Source organism: Rhea americana, unplaced genomic scaffold (genome assembly GCF_003343005.1).
Source record: "Rhea americana isolate MKP2758 unplaced genomic scaffold, rheAme1 scaffold_325, whole genome shotgun sequence".
Taxonomy (NCBI): domain Eukaryota; kingdom Metazoa; phylum Chordata; class Aves; order Rheiformes; family Rheidae; genus Rhea; species Rhea americana.
Genome location: NW_028186452.1, coordinates 367,776 through 384,479, shown reverse-complemented (window position 1 = coordinate 384,479; position 16,704 = coordinate 367,776). Strand labels below are relative to the sequence as shown.

General features: G+C 37.6%; 1 protein-coding gene across 8 annotated transcripts in view; it reads left to right on the top strand.

Moving 5' to 3' along the window:
- LYRM9 (LYR motif containing 9) overlaps window positions 1-16,704 on the top strand; it is a 43,394-nt gene that overhangs the window by 12,984 nt on the left and 13,706 nt on the right. For 3 of the 8 annotated variants that reach the window (XM_085310741.1, XM_085310738.1, XM_085310740.1), the window contains one exon: window positions 10,183-10,250. The exons of the other annotated variants lie outside the window; for them this stretch is intronic. The gene's annotated coding sequence lies outside the window, so the exon portion shown is untranslated. The remainder of the gene's footprint in view (window positions 1-10,182; window positions 10,251-16,704) is intronic. 8 annotated transcript variants of the gene reach the window in all.

Here is a 16,704-nt window from a genome sequence, read left to right as displayed (position 1 = left end):
AAATTGTATTTTATTTCAACAGTTGCATCTTAATTCTTGAGGTATCAGGACATAGATAATCAATACATTAAATTTTTACAAGTAAATGGTGGAAGTTAGTGTTATAGGCTTGTTAGAAGCAGAATTCCATAGCTGTCAGAGATAAGTAGGGAAAGAACAGGCTATCAGGAGCTTGAAAATGAGGTCAAATAACTTAGGTAATATAAGGAAAAGACAATAAAGGAATGCAAAGAGAAGGCTGAGTGCAGAACAAGGGGAGTGAATGCATCTTGATCAAGATTGTCATCCAGATTCTCAGTGTGAGAATGATAGACTTGTGGTGTGGATGAGCTTCTCTGCGTTTCTTCATCGACAGTAGGTTTAGTAAGTTGAGGAGGAGCAGATAATGAGCAATTGATTCTTCTCTGCAGATCTCTAGGTTGCTGTYGGACTTAGACCTAATCTGTGAAGATAATTAAAGTTAGCCTGCTCTGAAGGCTGTAAGTTCTCTACTTCCCTTCCTCCCTTCCTCCCCCCGCCAATAGTAAAAATGAAGTTCAGATTTTTTATGACTGTACATACCTGCAGGTGTGATTTTGTAGTGGCAGTTTTGTATTCCTCCAACCTCRYTGATAAATTCTCTATCAGAATCCTTACAGTGAACTGTCTGTAAAGATACCAAAGATGACAATATTTTGAAAGATGCATTTAATCAGGATTACAATTGATAAGCAATCTTGGYATGGTAGAGGGAATCTGCTTGTGTTATTGTATTTGATTGAGAATAGAACAACTTGAATATCAATACAGTGTCTTTACCGTACATTTTATATAGAGAAGCCGGAGGAATGAACTTGAGGGGTGAAAATCTCTCCTGTTATTTTAATGACACAAGATGGTAGTCTTGGTGCTATCATTTAGCACAACAGTTGCTTGAATTTCAGATGCTGTAATAACATAGCAGGACCACTTAAAATACCTTTACTGTTTATTAGGGCTGCTTACAGGAACAGACTTGTCTGCTTTTTATACTGTAAACTAGGAAGTGTGGTTTTGGGGGCAACTGGGCTGTACATATACTTTGCAGGGCATACGATCTAGCATGCTGATTTCTMTCTGGTAAGTTGCTGCAGGGAAGCAGCCTTTGATAGTCTGGAAATGGAAGAATGCTATACTTCTGACCTTGTTCTAGCAGTACTTTAGGATCCTTTGGACACAACACTCTGACACTGTACTTAACAGTTGCACATGTTGCTATTGACAAATTCCATATTTCTAAAAGTGCCTTTAAACATTTGACACTTGCACCAATGGAAAAGTGCAGTGAGCTCTTCATATCTGTGCTCTTTTTTTTTTTTTTCAAAAGCTATAGGCATAGTGTTTTAGCCTGTAGAACAAAAGTTAGAACAAGTTATATAGCCAACATCTTCACCTAGCTAAGTTATTAGGCAGAATATTTGGCATGGGTGCTAAACAGTTTTCTGCCAAGAGAACCTTACTGATAGTTGTTCAGGGATGAAGACAATCTCTTGCTTGTTCATGAGAGCTGTATCTTTGATTTGTCAAAGCCATTTTTGCTTTTCAAATATCTGGATTAATTTTAATCAAACCTTTGATAACTAGCTATGTGGTGATTATGGTGGTGTATTCCTTAATTCTCATGGCAGATATGCACATATGCATTGTCATTTTGATGACTTTGTTAATCTGACCCATAGAAACTGAAGCATGCTGTGCAAACTGTGTGTGGGTGTTTTTTTTTTTTGTTTTTGTTTTTTTGGCCTGCCCTATCCTTGATGCCATCTCTGTTAAGATGGAAGAGAGCCTGCTTGAAATGTGGTCTGCCAGTTTTAAGTAGAGTGGTAGTGCCAATTACAGACTGATTTAGAAGAATAGCCTCAAGTAAACAAAGAAATAAAAGATGATTCTCTTAAGTTCTTTTTTATTTTTATTTTTTAAAAGCATGTTGTATCTGTTAAGTCTTGTGGCTTTATGGAACATCTATCAATACCTTAATGAGAATTCTTCACATGGATTTAGTAAACTGAAGTGACTTTCTAAAAACAAGAATAGCTCTAGGCTTTCAAGTGTTCTAGATATCCCTTTACAGCCTAATAAATTTAAGAGACTAAGGTCTGTAAGCTCTAAGATCTGAAAGTTTTTTGTTTTTTTCCTTTCAAAACTTTATTTTAGGGATTTTTACTATAAAGCCGGTAGCAATAGTCTGCAAAAACTTGCTATCTTCCCCACCTCTAATCAAAACTTTTTTTGTTGATTGAACGTACTCGGAGGGCTCTACTATGGGGAAGAAGCATGGAGGGGGTATTACTCTACCTCATTACGCTGTACTTGGAATACCTCATGTTTAGTGCATGTCAAGACTCACCATTGTATTATCAGATCCCTGTGTCCTGTCCTATTGATTCTATCCATAATGGAACACAGTGCAGGAAGCTGATGGTATCTGGTCCTGCTTCAAGCATATGCAGTGGATCCGTGCAGCAAAGTCAATCACAACAAATTACCCTGTAAGTTTTGTAGAATCCTGATTCTAACCCACCATATGAATCCTGCTGAAGTCTCTGCATTCAGAGCCCTGATCTACTGCTGAAATCCTGTGTGACAATGAGAGGTAAAGGTGCTACAGCTATGTGCTGTAGGTAAAGGTGAGTATGTATCTGATATGATGCATCGCAATGCAAAACCTTAAAGCTATTTAAGCATCTAATTTCTCTGTAATCAATGACTCAATTTGTGAATGTGTGAAACTGAAGTTTGAGATTCAATGACCTTGTTTTCTCATGTGTAACAACAGGTTACATGGTACTACTATAATTCAAGGAAATAGGTTAAGTGATTTCCCCCATCACTGGTTAAGAATATAGAGTCCAAAGAAATATCTCCTTTTATCTTTCTAAATTGATTAAATTGTTTTGAGTTACTGTTTCCTGTTGGAATAAGAAAACATGTAAAAAGGCACTCATGGATGTATTCACACACTTCAGCATCCTTTAAGTCCTCTTTTAAGCTTTTTCTCTCCCCCCCCCCACCCCACCCCGGCTAAATAAACAGATTTCAGCAATGTTTCATCTACTCCCTTTAGTTACTGCTGTTGAGAAAAAGTTTCTGCAGTTGCAAATGTGCTATTTTGTCATGTCACATCAAATTGCATCAGCCTTATATTTAGGAACAAAAAGAGGGGRAGGCAGAGACAGGATGTGGCTGCAAATGGAACCAAAAGGTTTTCTTAAATATAGGCTGAAAATAGACAATCAAGGCAGTAATGTTTTTTTTTTTTAAGGAAAAATCCATGAAAAGGAAAATCAAGTCAGTGACGACAGAATGAAAAGCAGGGTTGAGGATGTGAGAAGAGGGAGTTCTAGATGGAGGCATGGGCTGGTGTCAGGGAAAAGCTGATGAACTTGTCATTTATGCAAACACCCTTTCTAAAACCACTTCACACCAACCTGGTAATATAATATATTAGACCATGTACTGCTCCTTTAGTTCCTTCAGTGCTGGCTAAAGTTACTACCTATGCTCCCTCCCACCTTGTTGCTGGACTTGTCACCTGCCCTTTCCTTTGATTGTTCTCCCCCCCCCCTTTTACAATTCAAAGCTGAGCTGGTTGATTGCTCACTAACTTGACTTAAATTTTTGCTGAAATTAAATTTTTGCTGAAATAACTTAAATGACATGTCTCTGCCAACTCAGCTCTTAGTCTTAACCAAGTCACTTGCAGGAATTGATCTAATTGCCAAATTCTCATTGACTAGTCATCTGAGATCTGTTATATGCTTGTTATCTTGATGTAGGAATGGTTCATTAGTTGTTTTTTCTCAAAACATCATTAAATTAYTAAGACTAAAGTTGAGATAAAGCAAAATGGCTTAGCTTTGTTCACTTTTTCAGCCTTTTGGCTGAAGCAAAACCATTGGCATGATGGCTGAATTTGCTAATAGTGGATTTTTTTTTCTGGGTCCTGCAATCAAGTGGAGAATTCCAAGTTTTCTGTGGCAACTTTATATGCAGAAACTGGATATTTTGTTCTGTTACTTCTGAATGTAATTTGTAGGGGTTCTGCCTTGCTAGATAAGGGTTTCTTTGTAGAGGTAACCAAACCAAATGATAAAGAGGGGGAGTAAGTTACCTAACTAAGCAGAAAAATAGAAAAAACTAGGGAAAACATAATTTGTGAAATAGACCTAGCAAAATTGACTTAAACTACAATGGAAAAATAAGAACAAAGCATCTGAAAAATCTCTTTATAAAGCTTTAAATGCTAGTAGACCAGTAGAAGGCCTTCAGAGTACTTAGAGTGCTTATATGCTGGAAGTATTTTGAAACATGAATTAACACGAATTAACCCTTACAGAGCTTTTCTGTGGCACAAGTGTTGTTCTGTCTTGAATAACTCTTCTCTGTTACTCTAGTGTAGCTTTGGAGGAACTCCACTGCTATCACAAAACACAGGCACAGGTATTTTTTTAGGTTGCCAGCAAAAATTGTTAGTTCGAGAAGTCGATAGAAGTAGGTTGGTTTACATCAGTCAAGAACTTGGACAAGTGAGTTTGTTTTCTTTATGGTGGTATTAGGCATTTGTCTGGAGAATCCAAGGCAGAAAAGTCATCCAAATCAAACTTCAGTACCAATCCAATACCAGTATTCCGGATTCTTATGTTAGGTATATGGCAACATATACTGTGTGTATATATATATATATATATATATATATACACACACTATATAAAAATATCATTTGCTTTCTCATAAGGGACTGTGGATCAGTCTTTTACATTATTTTTCTACCTTTTCATCTCTACTGTACTACTTAAGTTAACAACCTAGCATTAACAAATACTGAGTTTTCTGTTGGTATAGACAGTTCTATAAAACCTTGATTAACTGTTCTTTTGAACTTTTTGAGAGCAGTCGAATTAGTTTTGAGAGCTATACATTAAAATTTGGTGTTCAGAAAAGGTTTACATTTACAAAACTGAGTAGGCTGGGATATAAATAGGCATAGAGAATTTTCAGTAGTTMTCCCTATAAAATAGGAGACTTCAATTCATCACAGTAAAAGAGCGTTAAATTTAATATATTTAATTATTTTGGAAAAGTCTACATTTTAAGTAAGAAAATTGGTTTGGGTCTTCGGAAAATATATTAGCAGCTTCCCCATGAAAAATGGACCTTTTTTGCCTTCTCAGAGCTGGGCAGAAAATGATCTGTTGAAATCCAGAGCATAAATTATGCCTGTAATACAGCTTGCTTTGGAGTTATGAGTCTGGTAGGAGGCTGATGGAAATTAAAATGAGTTCTGAAAGATCAATTGTGTTTGCAAATCAGCAGAACTCTTGATGCAGATACGATCTGTAGGTCTACCAGCAGCTCCTACTTATCAAATAAGAAATACTATTCATTTAATACAGTTTAGCACTTGGAATCTCTTCTCAGAAGTAATTGGTGATGGTAGAGGTAATATTTTTATTCTTGTCACAAAGGATAATAAGGATGCAATAAAAGTTTGGAAGCTTGTATTTATTGGATTATGACAGAAGTAAATCAAACATTATTTCAAACTGAAGCTAGACAGGATAAAACACCAAATTGTTCATGTTTAAATATTACTGACTCAGAGCCGTGAAATTTAATATTTTGATGCAGTAATCCAAAATTTTTTATCTTCAGATTTGTTTTACAACGGCACAATAGCCCACCTATTGTGCTAAATCCAAACACTCAATGCAGTTTGATAGAAATGTGGCAATGAAACATTTGCCGCAGGCTTACTGGTGTGTTGTAAACTGTGCTCAAGGTAGACAGGCTCGCAGATGGGAGAAGACATACTACTGATAACAGCTTTTAACRTGAGTAGTAAGAAGCTGATGTCTTTAACTTGTCTGCAGTATTTGTTCTATCTTATTTGAGTTTTATTTGGTAAGTACATCCATTGTCCATAGTAAAGTACACTGTAAGGGGAATTATCCCACTAATCTGTGTACGCTTCTTCCTGGAGTGGGGGGAGAAAAGAGTCATGAAGAGATTCTGGTGGCACTTAAAGCATTTATTTGCTTAGAATTTCTTGTTCTTTCTGCCTGTCTTCCAGTTTAAAAAACTTCCTGATGCTTTACCGTCTTTAAYATCATGAGGAAAATTATGAACACCTCAGTAAACCATGTTTATTTTCATTGCAAAGGATTTCAATTCTGTGTCTTTTTTCCAGAGTAAATCACAGAAATATTAAATGGGGAAGGGAAAAAGGATGCTTCTTTTATAGTTGGAGTCTGTTTGTTTTTTCAGACTTACTTAGTTTAAAATGCTAGATTAAAAACTGCAGATCAACTGAGAAGACTCCATAAGCATTCTCCAGATTGTGTCAGTGTGGGTTTTTTTTATGAACACCACTATGACAAACGTTCTTTGGTTAAAGTGAAAGCATTGTGGCTCTCTTTAAATATGTTATTAAATCTGTATTGTTTAGATGATAGGATGGGTAAAGACACTTGTACTGAGAGCTGTGTCAAATTTATCATGACATGTTCTAATTCTAGTTCACTTGCTGAATTTCACAGCTATTTGTCTGGGCATTGGGGTAATTTGGAGGGTTGAGTGAAGCCAGATGACTTTAATGAACTGATTTTATGTATTTGATTCATTTTGGCAAAAAAAAGGATGCTATTTATGGAGTATTTTGTATTGTGAAGACTTCTGTTCTTCCTGTCTCTCAAACTTTCTCTGGGCCACTGTCTTTGTACCATCCCCAATAATTACATCAAATTAATTCAGCATAATTTAGTTAATTATTAGCACTGGAGGTTAGCAACATGATTTCAGTTGAACTGAAGCTTTTATCCCCCTTTTCCTGAGGTTCCACAAAATGTAAACAAATCTGAATCGTAGATGAAAATTAAGGCAGCTCTTTCYAGCAAGTGCTTTTGCCAGTCTGAAGAACTGTCCTGCAACATTCAGTCACTAAAGTGTTGATAATATGCTGTCTGCTGGAAAGGGAAAAGAATCCACTTTCAACACTTTAGCCTGACCAACAACATACCTAGGATCCATTTTTGGCTTTGCTATTGATGTATTATATGCAAGCTTATATTTGATCTTTGTGTCTGTCCTTTTTCTGGAAAGTAAGGCTAAAGATATTTGGGTTGAGTAGATAACTAGATTTGGAAGTTCTGTATTTGGTAAGGAGTATTTAATGGACTGCTTGAATTTTCTGGGACTAATTGTAGAACTTAGATTAAAAACCCTTTCTTGCTTGGAAGTCCTTGCAAGATGCTGGGACAAGTGAAAGTGAGTCTATTCCAGCATTCTGATCTTAAATTCAAAGGGATTAAGTTGGAAAGAAAGAATATTACCTTTTGTTTTGAATGCTGCAATGCAATATAGCTATTATATGTAYTATATCGCTGCTTAATGCTATATTTAATAATTGTGAGCAGATCATCTGTTTTAAGCAATAGCTACACATTTCTTAAATCTAATGTTTTTTCTTCAAGTACTGTGTGGCTTGTTATTCTGACTGATGGTGATTTAAATGTAGATGGTTATGAAGGAGGGAACAGGAAAGGAAGTAACATTAACTGGGGAATTCTCAACACTTAATTGCTATTCTCATCTAAATCAAGTTCATGACACTACCATCAAAATAAGTGACCAAGGATCTGCAATACAGGATGGGCTGGGATGCATAGATGCTCTTTTAGCTGCACAACTTCTTTCTTAGCTGCTTCAACTCCTATTATGCCTAATCCTTTACTGGCATAAATCATTGTAGGCTTGTTAAAGTCAGTGGAAACATACCAGCTTGATGTTGTTGAAAGTCTGACCTATTAGTGGACTCTAGAAACCTGTTTGGAATTTGCAAAACTCTCCTTTTCCAACTTATGGCTTCTATCTTCCTTTTGGAAGCCTATATTAAATCATAAAAGGAGAGAAGCAGCAAGGATTGAGCTAATGCAGAAAACACATTTAATCATCTTCTCAAACAGGTAGACCAGTAATTCCTGTAATTTAAATATGTTACAGTAAGATCTGCTACTGCTACATCAGCCATAGCTTTCATCACCTCTGTCTTTTCTATTGAGTCAAATCATGAAAGGCTAGAATCAATTGTTAAGTAGCCCTTTCTGGAGCCAGGTGCCCATTTCATGAATTATGGACTTGCTCCAAGATTTTTCTTCTCATCTGAAGAGAATATCTTAACTTTTTTTTTTAAGTGTAGAGGAAAATGATTCCCTGAAAGAATGGAGGTGATATTGTTCCTTCAACAACCACAGCAGGGAGAATGTGCGAGTCTCACCCTAGTTGGTTTTGAGCAGTGCTCCTCTGCAAAATCCCAGTGCAGCCAACAGTTTATTTCGRGACAAACCAGTTGCAGGACTGGGATCTCTTAAGCTTGCTGCTAGTCAGACTTTTTTTGTTTGTTTTTCCAAACAGATTTTTTTGAGGCTATAGTGACAGTAAGGTTTTTGAGGAAAATTTGAGATAGGACTTTAAGACCTCACAAATGTTCCTAAGATATGGTGGGCATCTGTCCATGTGATTAAGTGTTGGTATGCTAATAGTCCCTGATGAGTGAACTGTACAAGTTAAAATCCCCTTTAAGAGGCTAGACTCCTAGACTTAAATGTAATACTGCTGCTTATAAACATCTCCCCCATGAACAGGCATGTACTCCACTCAAGACAGTGGGCCAAATTCACCCACAGTATAATTCTGCCACAGACAAGTTTACACTATGGAAGGTTTTGACTCACAGTTACTTGGATTGAGGGCAAAGGATTGGAAGATGTTAAATTGCAGCGGGTGTGGGCTTGGGATAACAAGAGCAGGTTGTTCTTGATACTGTTGTAAAGGGTAGTGTAAGCTGGGAAGGATGATTACAGGATGAACTGTGGATGCCAGGACATTGTACAAGTCCTGTCAAGATTACTGTAGGGATTATGCCTGTATAGCGACGACTGAGAAGGACGTGCCACAATGGATCAACAAAGTGAAGAGTTATACTGGAAAGCTCTGTTGAACTCTAGATTTGGTTTCTCCTAGACTACATACAGACTTTGCACTGAAGGAATGATAAAAGCATATTTTTGGCTTAAAAAAACGCAATAAAAATACTGATCTTTAGTCAATAGTGTGGATCACAGCAATATCCTTTTGCTTCTCATAAATTCAGTCTCTTTACCTTTCTGTGCCTCTAGTCTTTCCATTGAACTTTAGTACTCATTTTCCCAAGTAGGCCCTTTCTGACCTAATTGGTAGTTGCTTGTTTGAAATATTAGGTTTTTTTTTTTTACTCTTTTGTTAAAGACTGGTTGTGCAGTCCTGCTCTATCAAAGTGAGCCTATAAAATTAAAATAAACTTTAGCCTGTCTCACTCTTTCCCAAATAGTCAGGAAGCATGACAAAATACATTGGCAAAGGACATGGAGTCATGATTAAAAATGTAACAATGAATTATTTCAGTTAATGAACAGCTTCATTAAGAACCACGGGTCTGAGCTCATAAGGGCTATCATAGTTGACTACGCAGAGGCAGTCGTCCTCCTGTACCAAGAACAAGTGTGCACAGAAGAAAAATCTAGGCCCATTGTAGTATTTTCTGAACACTTAAGGGAGGCTCAAACTGTGGTAACTGAGTTCTTGTGAGCTAGCTGTAGGGGGAAGCATGGAGTTAGATGATCAGAGAGTGTGAATACTTGACTATCTTACACATACTGACTTCATGCTGCTCTCATACATATAACTTGGTTGTGCAATGTTACCTTGAATAAATGTTAGTGAAAGTGATTTTACAACTACCTCCAAGTGCAGTGCAAAAGAGCATGGCTCTTTTCCCTGTTCTGTTTTCAGAGCATTAATCCAGTGTATTGTTCTGTAATGAAAGCTTGCATTGAAGTATGAATTCTGATAAAACACTGACAAGACCCAGGAAGTAAACTTTAAGCAGTTGTCTTATTTCCGCCAAACGTGGCATTGAGGTCGGACAGAGATGCTAATTTTCTTTATTTTCTTGGTATTTTTCTTGTAGTTTGAAACTGGTGTGCTACCAGATAAATGCTTATTTGTACAGTGGTATGCACAAAAAGTGGTGTGACTTAAGTGATAGGATAACACCATGTTGTATGTTATTCTTATGGAAGCAATGAGCTTTATGTCCAKTTTTTTTTTTAACAGTCTGGTTTCTTACAGTCTTCCCCTTCAGAAAGCATATGGAGCCAGTCCACTTCCTGGGGGAAGCCTGACCAGCAAATCTACTGGTAGGTTATGTCTTTTCTTCCCTGTTTATAAACTAGAAACCTGAGTTTAAGTATCTCTAAATGTCAGGAAAGTTGTGTCTACAGAAGCGTTCTTTATTATGAACAGAAATGCTGGTGTTGCTTTCTGCTCTTTTCTCCACTCTTAGGAACAGCATCTCTGCTAAGGGTTTTAAAATACATGGCCTAGATTCTGGATTAAGGAGTCGTGCAGGGGCTTGCYGATTATATCATTGTGTTAAAAGCACATTGTTTGGTAACCTTCCTGCATTTACAGGATTTAAAGCTAGAATCTGACTCTGCTTGTTGTTAAAATTTCATCCTGGACCCTCTGTATTAAGGCAGATTATTAGACAACTTGTGTTGTACTAATGCATCTGTGTTGTGCTGCTCACAGGCTGCGCGCTGCTTGCCAGGGCAGTTCATCTGTGTGAAGCGCTTTTCATTTTGTCTTTTACAGTGGACTTTCAGTGGCAGGTTGAGGTCTGGATGAATTGTTAAGATAGTGGCAGCCAAGGACCCAACATGCTTCCTGGTACTCTAGGTGCCAACAAGATAAGGGAAAGTGGATCCTCTGCGATTCTGATAGCCCAGAACAGGCTGCTGTCACAAGAATGCTTCATCCGGGTCACAGTTTACTTTGCTCTAGAAACCTTCATGAGGATGAGTTGCGTTGATTGTTTGGTAGTGGCAAATGCAAGAAATGGGAATGATCAAAGTACTTAGTTATGAATGTGCGTTGAATAGCACATGTATTCTGATACTTTTAGGAAATAGTCTTTGCCTACAAGAAGTAACTGCAATGCACTAGATGATGTGTCTGGGATGTTTGGCTTTCAGTGCCTCAGGGTGGCTGATCTGCCTAGCTGTAAATAATGGGTACTCATAGACTACAGCATACTGCACAAAGGGGCTGATCAGAAGACATTTTGGGGGCGGAGGGAGGCTGTTTGATAGGGTTTCCACTATTTCACTTTTGTCATTAGAAAATTGTGGCAATTCTGTTATTCAGACTTGGCTTCAGCTTTTGGCTATTGATTCAGATTTTACTTTTGTCTTYTAAATTAAAGAGCCTTTTAATTTTCAGTGTTCCTTCATGTGAAGGAACATATGCATTCTAATCACATTGGCACACTTTTAAGCTAAAGATTGAGCTCTAAGACTCAGTTGAAGGTACTTTCTGCCCCCTTAATGCCTTTTCTTTTTTTAATGTAGACATACAAATTAAATGAAGCATCCTTCTGCTTATGAAGGTAGTTACTTTTATTCATAACTCCCTTATTTTTGTGTTTAGGGATCACTTTATGCCTCTCCTCCTTTTTTTTGCATAGTAGCTTGCTGGGAGCTATGTTTTGTTGCTTGTTTGCTATGATTCTCTAGCTCTTTTTTCTATTCTAGGATATAGTTCCTTATTGCGTAGCTATAACCTGTACACTGTATAATGTTTAGACACAAAGTTTGGAATGGGCCTAACCTATCCAGAAACTTACCATCAATTTTGATTGCCTTGTCGTCAGTCTGTGTCGTCTACAAGCTGTGCCAATTAGTTTTGCTTACTGGGAGACCACTGCCAAGAGCATCTAATAGCATTAGGCCTAATCCTGTTGCCTGCAGAACTGCCTGAGGTATGTCGAATCAATGGTGACTTCCTATCAACAAACAGATCTTTGAGATCTGTCAGCCAGTTCCTAATCTCCCATATGCTCTACTGACACTGTATAGTGCTAACTTTACATTGCAAGATTGAATCTCTAAAATGTGCTATTGTTGCATTGTTTGGTGTTGCTTCTCTGCCTTATGCATCTAGCAAAGCATTAAGCTTCAGAGAATAAAAATAGAAACGAACAGAACAAGAATGTCTGGCTATCATTATTCATGCAGTAGGACATCACAGATCATACTTGGAAAGGGCAGAATCCACAATAATGACAGGCCACACAGCTCGTCAGAAATGATCATGTCAAAACAGTAGATCCTAATAAAAGCCCAGCATGCTGGAGAGATGCATTTATTAGAATGTGACTTCAGCATTGTACATATTCACCCCTACAAAGGAAGCATATATCTACGGGGCAGGATAGATGTATATCTACATTGCTTAGGGCAGCAAAACATTCAGTAACTCTATGAGCAAATGTGACTTGGTAGGATGGTACTTACTGGTTTGCCTAGGGAAGCAGAACCCAGAGAGCTGGCCTTGGACATAATGCACTAGTCAGTCTCCTGTGACCTACAGTGGGATAAAGAAGATATATTGCACAGGGTAATAACCAAAGAAGACGGTTACTACACAAAGAAGTCTGCTCTCTACTGCAGTGTGTTGTAAAAAGTCCAAGTCCAGAGTCATAGGCCTTTCCTGCAGTTACCGTCTAGGAGGCTGTGAAACCTGRAAGAGGTTTAAGATAAAAGAATAAAAATCTTACTGGGTAGTAACAGTCTACTCAAGTGTCTTCCTAGACCAGTGTCAGAATCTGAACCAAGATCTTTTGTGGTTAAAGAGGCTTCAAGAGGCTTCCACTTTTTATTTTGCCAGTCTGCTTGTTACCTTGTGCAGAAAATCTTAGCATCTCATCTTGCACAAATAGCATTTTTGGAAGCTTTATTCATACTAATGTCGTCAGGCCTAGTGAGGACCTTATGAGTCAGGTTAGAGAGCTTGGCTCTGAATTTGTAATAATAGGTCTGCTGGTGATGTCGTTTTTCCTCAGTCTATTACAAGATGTTTAGACTTGCATTTTAAAAGAGGATAAATAATTTTGACACTATAGATAACTGTAGAGATGCCTTAGTTTCAAGCTGAATGATTGAATAAAATTTCAAATGAGCACAGAATTCCTGAAATACTTTAATATTGCATATACTTTTGAACAGACAGGTCACTTCTCTGCTGTTAAATGAGTACTTAAACTGCTGGGAGTATTCCAAGGTTCTTTCTAATTCAAACTAGATTAGTATTAATCAATTGATGCTTTGCTTTTATGTTTGATTTTTTTTTTATAGGATTTGTTTGCTCAATTGCTATTTTACAAAATCCACTGTGTATTTCTCAGCCATTTTCATGATTCAGTCCAAACAGTGTACTAAGACCCAGGGAGATGATAGGATTTTCTTTTTTTATTGCTGTATTTATTCTTGAACATCAGCTTCAGGATTCCTAGGTAGCTTCAGTAACAGAGCTAATAATACAAAATAGTGTCAAAAGCTTCTATCTCTCCATGTCAAGTTTCTGTTCCATCTAACTTCTGTTTTGTGTGCTTCGTTTTGTGCGATACGGTAACGGGGATGGATTCTCCAGCAGAGAACCTGATTAAGATAAGTTTGCCATGAAAGATGATTCAGTGATCCAAATGCTGAGGTAGTCTGTGGGAACTTGGCTCTGTTCTGCTAGAAATTACTAAGTCATTCATATTCAGCACCTTAAGATGTTAGTTGCCCTGCAGAGGTAAGCATCTCAGCTGACTACAGAGCGAGCTGGCAAGACAGTATTCCAAATTCATTTTACATCAGTGAAGTACTCAAATTCAGTGGAAAGAATCCAGGCCTCTCTGTTCCTCAGCATTGGAATGTATGTAATAGTACTGTGCCTGCTTTACAAAGGTACTGTAAAATCAGTATGCTAGAGGTCATGAAGTTTGGATAGGATAGAGAATCATAAACACCTGAGACTTATGAAGAACCAATACCAGAACTAGAATTTTGAAGTAGTAGGAAAAASACATCTCCAGCCTGCAAAGAAATGTGTATTGGGGAGGGGAGACTATAAACAGTGACAGTTTAGATAACTCTTGTTGCCATTTAACTAGTACTTTCAGTTTCTGAAGCCCAGCTTCTGCAGCCCATTTAACTCTAGCCTGAAGAGATTGAGGTCTTAATTCTTGAACCAAAGAGACTTGCTTGAAAAACAGTCACAGTAGSAGAAAAACATCTGAGAGCAGGGGCATAGTGTCATGCTAGTATCATGGGTACAGCTATACACTGGGTCAATTGACAAGATTGCAAATGCRGAGTGCAAGATTAATTGGCTTTGGTCAGCCTTTGCTTCGCTATCTGAATATCATTATCAGGAATGTAAATGATTATGCTATGCAGAGAAATACCACAATAGTCTCTGTCTCCTTTCATACTTGTCTCTTTTTAAATAAGCCTTTATCTAAATGCAAATGTGATTTCAGCTTTCTGATTAGGACATTATACAGTCATCCATTCCAGAAAAGCACAATTAGTGGATTATTTCATTTCTGACTCAACAGTTCTTGGTTTAGAAAGYTGGTTTGTTGTGTTATGCACGATATTTAAGTTACAGGAAGGAGACTTGCATTTTTAGAGTCAGAATTACAGCCATATTTTGAGGTTTGAGGGATTTTTACTGAAAGATAGGTAATCTTGGTAAAGAAGAAAAAGTAATGTTTATGGGATTTGTGTGTGGGGAGGTGTTTTTAGAACAAAAGACAGTAGTACAAATTATTACTGTGCTTGATTGTCCTTTTTGTGCATAGTAGGGGTCAAATTATCAGTAACAACTGAAATCTGTTATGAGATGTACAAGTGCAGAATTTAACCCTACCCATTTTTAGGGTCTATTGTGTCACTGTTTGAAAACCTGGTGCTGCAACAGGTCATAAGAAGACTTCTGATTAAATCGATTGCATTTCCAAAATACTTGTTGGCTTTTTCATGTCTTATGGTAAATTTCCAGTGAAGCAGGACAGGAAGGGTGTAGCTGGGAGAATATCGCCTTGGAGAACTGAAGTAGAATTTGTAAATTGGGAGATTTCCAGTGGGAGGAATAAAGGGCTTTGCATTACAAAGAATGGTGGAAGATAGTTAATGCAAGTTGTGCAATTAGAGTAATGGAGTTCTGAGAGAAAGAGATTTGAAGTTATTTGGGAGAAAATGAGGTGATACTTGGCCACCCTTTTCCCTTGTGCTCTGAGCATTGAGGCTTACTCAAATCAATTTAAGTCTTTCCAGTAGCAACTGACTGAACTCAGATCACTATCTGATGCCTTCCCAGCACTCTCTTCCTTCCAGCTTTGACAGTGATACTGCCCTGTCCCAAGAAAACAAAAGAGATCAGATTTTTCTCTGCTATACTTGGCTTTTGCTGCCAATAGTTTTATACACACTTTTTCTGTTCTCCTCTGTTGCTATCACTGTTCCAAGCTGGAGGAAAGAAAAGATTACAAGAATGTCAAGGGCAGGCAAATCTTTATAAATAACAAGTGCTTGAAAGCTTTGTTTTATGTTCGGGACAGGCGTATTGTGACTCGAAGTGGAAACTGCTGATCCCGGAAAGAAGCAGAAGACTGACCTTCACCTTCTCCATTTTGCTCYTGCTATACATGTGAACAATTGTCACAGTTGTCACAGTTGGTCTTAACCAGCACAGTAAAATCTATAAATTTCTTTTTGCTTTACATTTATGGGAAATGATGCAAAAGAAGCTCTTATTTGTATCTCTGCTCTCAAACCTTTCTGAAATTGCAGTCTGTTTTCATGACCTTCCTGTCAGGTAGGTAGCCCAGAACTACATTTCTGCTCTGTGGTCGTCTTGCCTCCATCACTGTAAAAGGGAGGGCAAGTTAACCCTTGACAGAGTCTGTTAATACATAGCAAAAATCCAATGATTTGAGCATCTGCTCTTTTGAGTAACACGCAGAGCTTGATACTGAAGTGTGAAGAGTGAGGAATTGTGGGTGACATCAGACTGCCATTCAGTCTGTCTGGTGGATTCAGTGACCGTCTTGTGCTGTCATGGTTCATAATGCCTGTCAAAAATTTTAGTTGGATTATGTCTGTGGTCTATGGTGTTCACTGTATGAAAAAATCTGTTAGCTTGGGGTTCTACCTTTTATTCAGATTGTAGGACTTCCCTTTCACCACATGAAGGAATCAGTTTGTAGAAGAGGAATTGGCAATGTTAGTGTAAAGTATCATAGCATCTATTCCAGTGCCATAACTGGGCCAAATTGAAGAAAGAGCTAAGTTTTTAACCTAGATAACCAAGAAAATGGAGTTAGCTTTAAAGGTTCTGGATTTTCTTGTTCTTCTCAACTCATTGAGACCTGCAGTACGATACTAGAAAGCATTTTTCTTGCAGTATCTTGTGTTAGCTATTTGACATTTCTATYCAGAGACTTATTTTGTAACTTCTAATAGCAGGAAAAACATGGGAATGCCTAGCCGATGTGGAGTTGGCTGTGCGGCAGGAATGTGAAATCGTAATTCATATAATCATAATTTGTATATATTGTGTATATAATTGCATAATACTGCAAAGGAATTTAAAACTACATATGGGATTTCGAGGAGAAGGAGAGTTGAGGACCTATTCAGTAGAACATAGATTTTGGAGACAGCTCTAAGTCCCAGAAAGGTTAGAGGAAAAGTGTGAAAACAAGAAAAGATCTGTTCAGATGAAATTTCAATATTACAAATTGTTAGAAGGCTATTGATT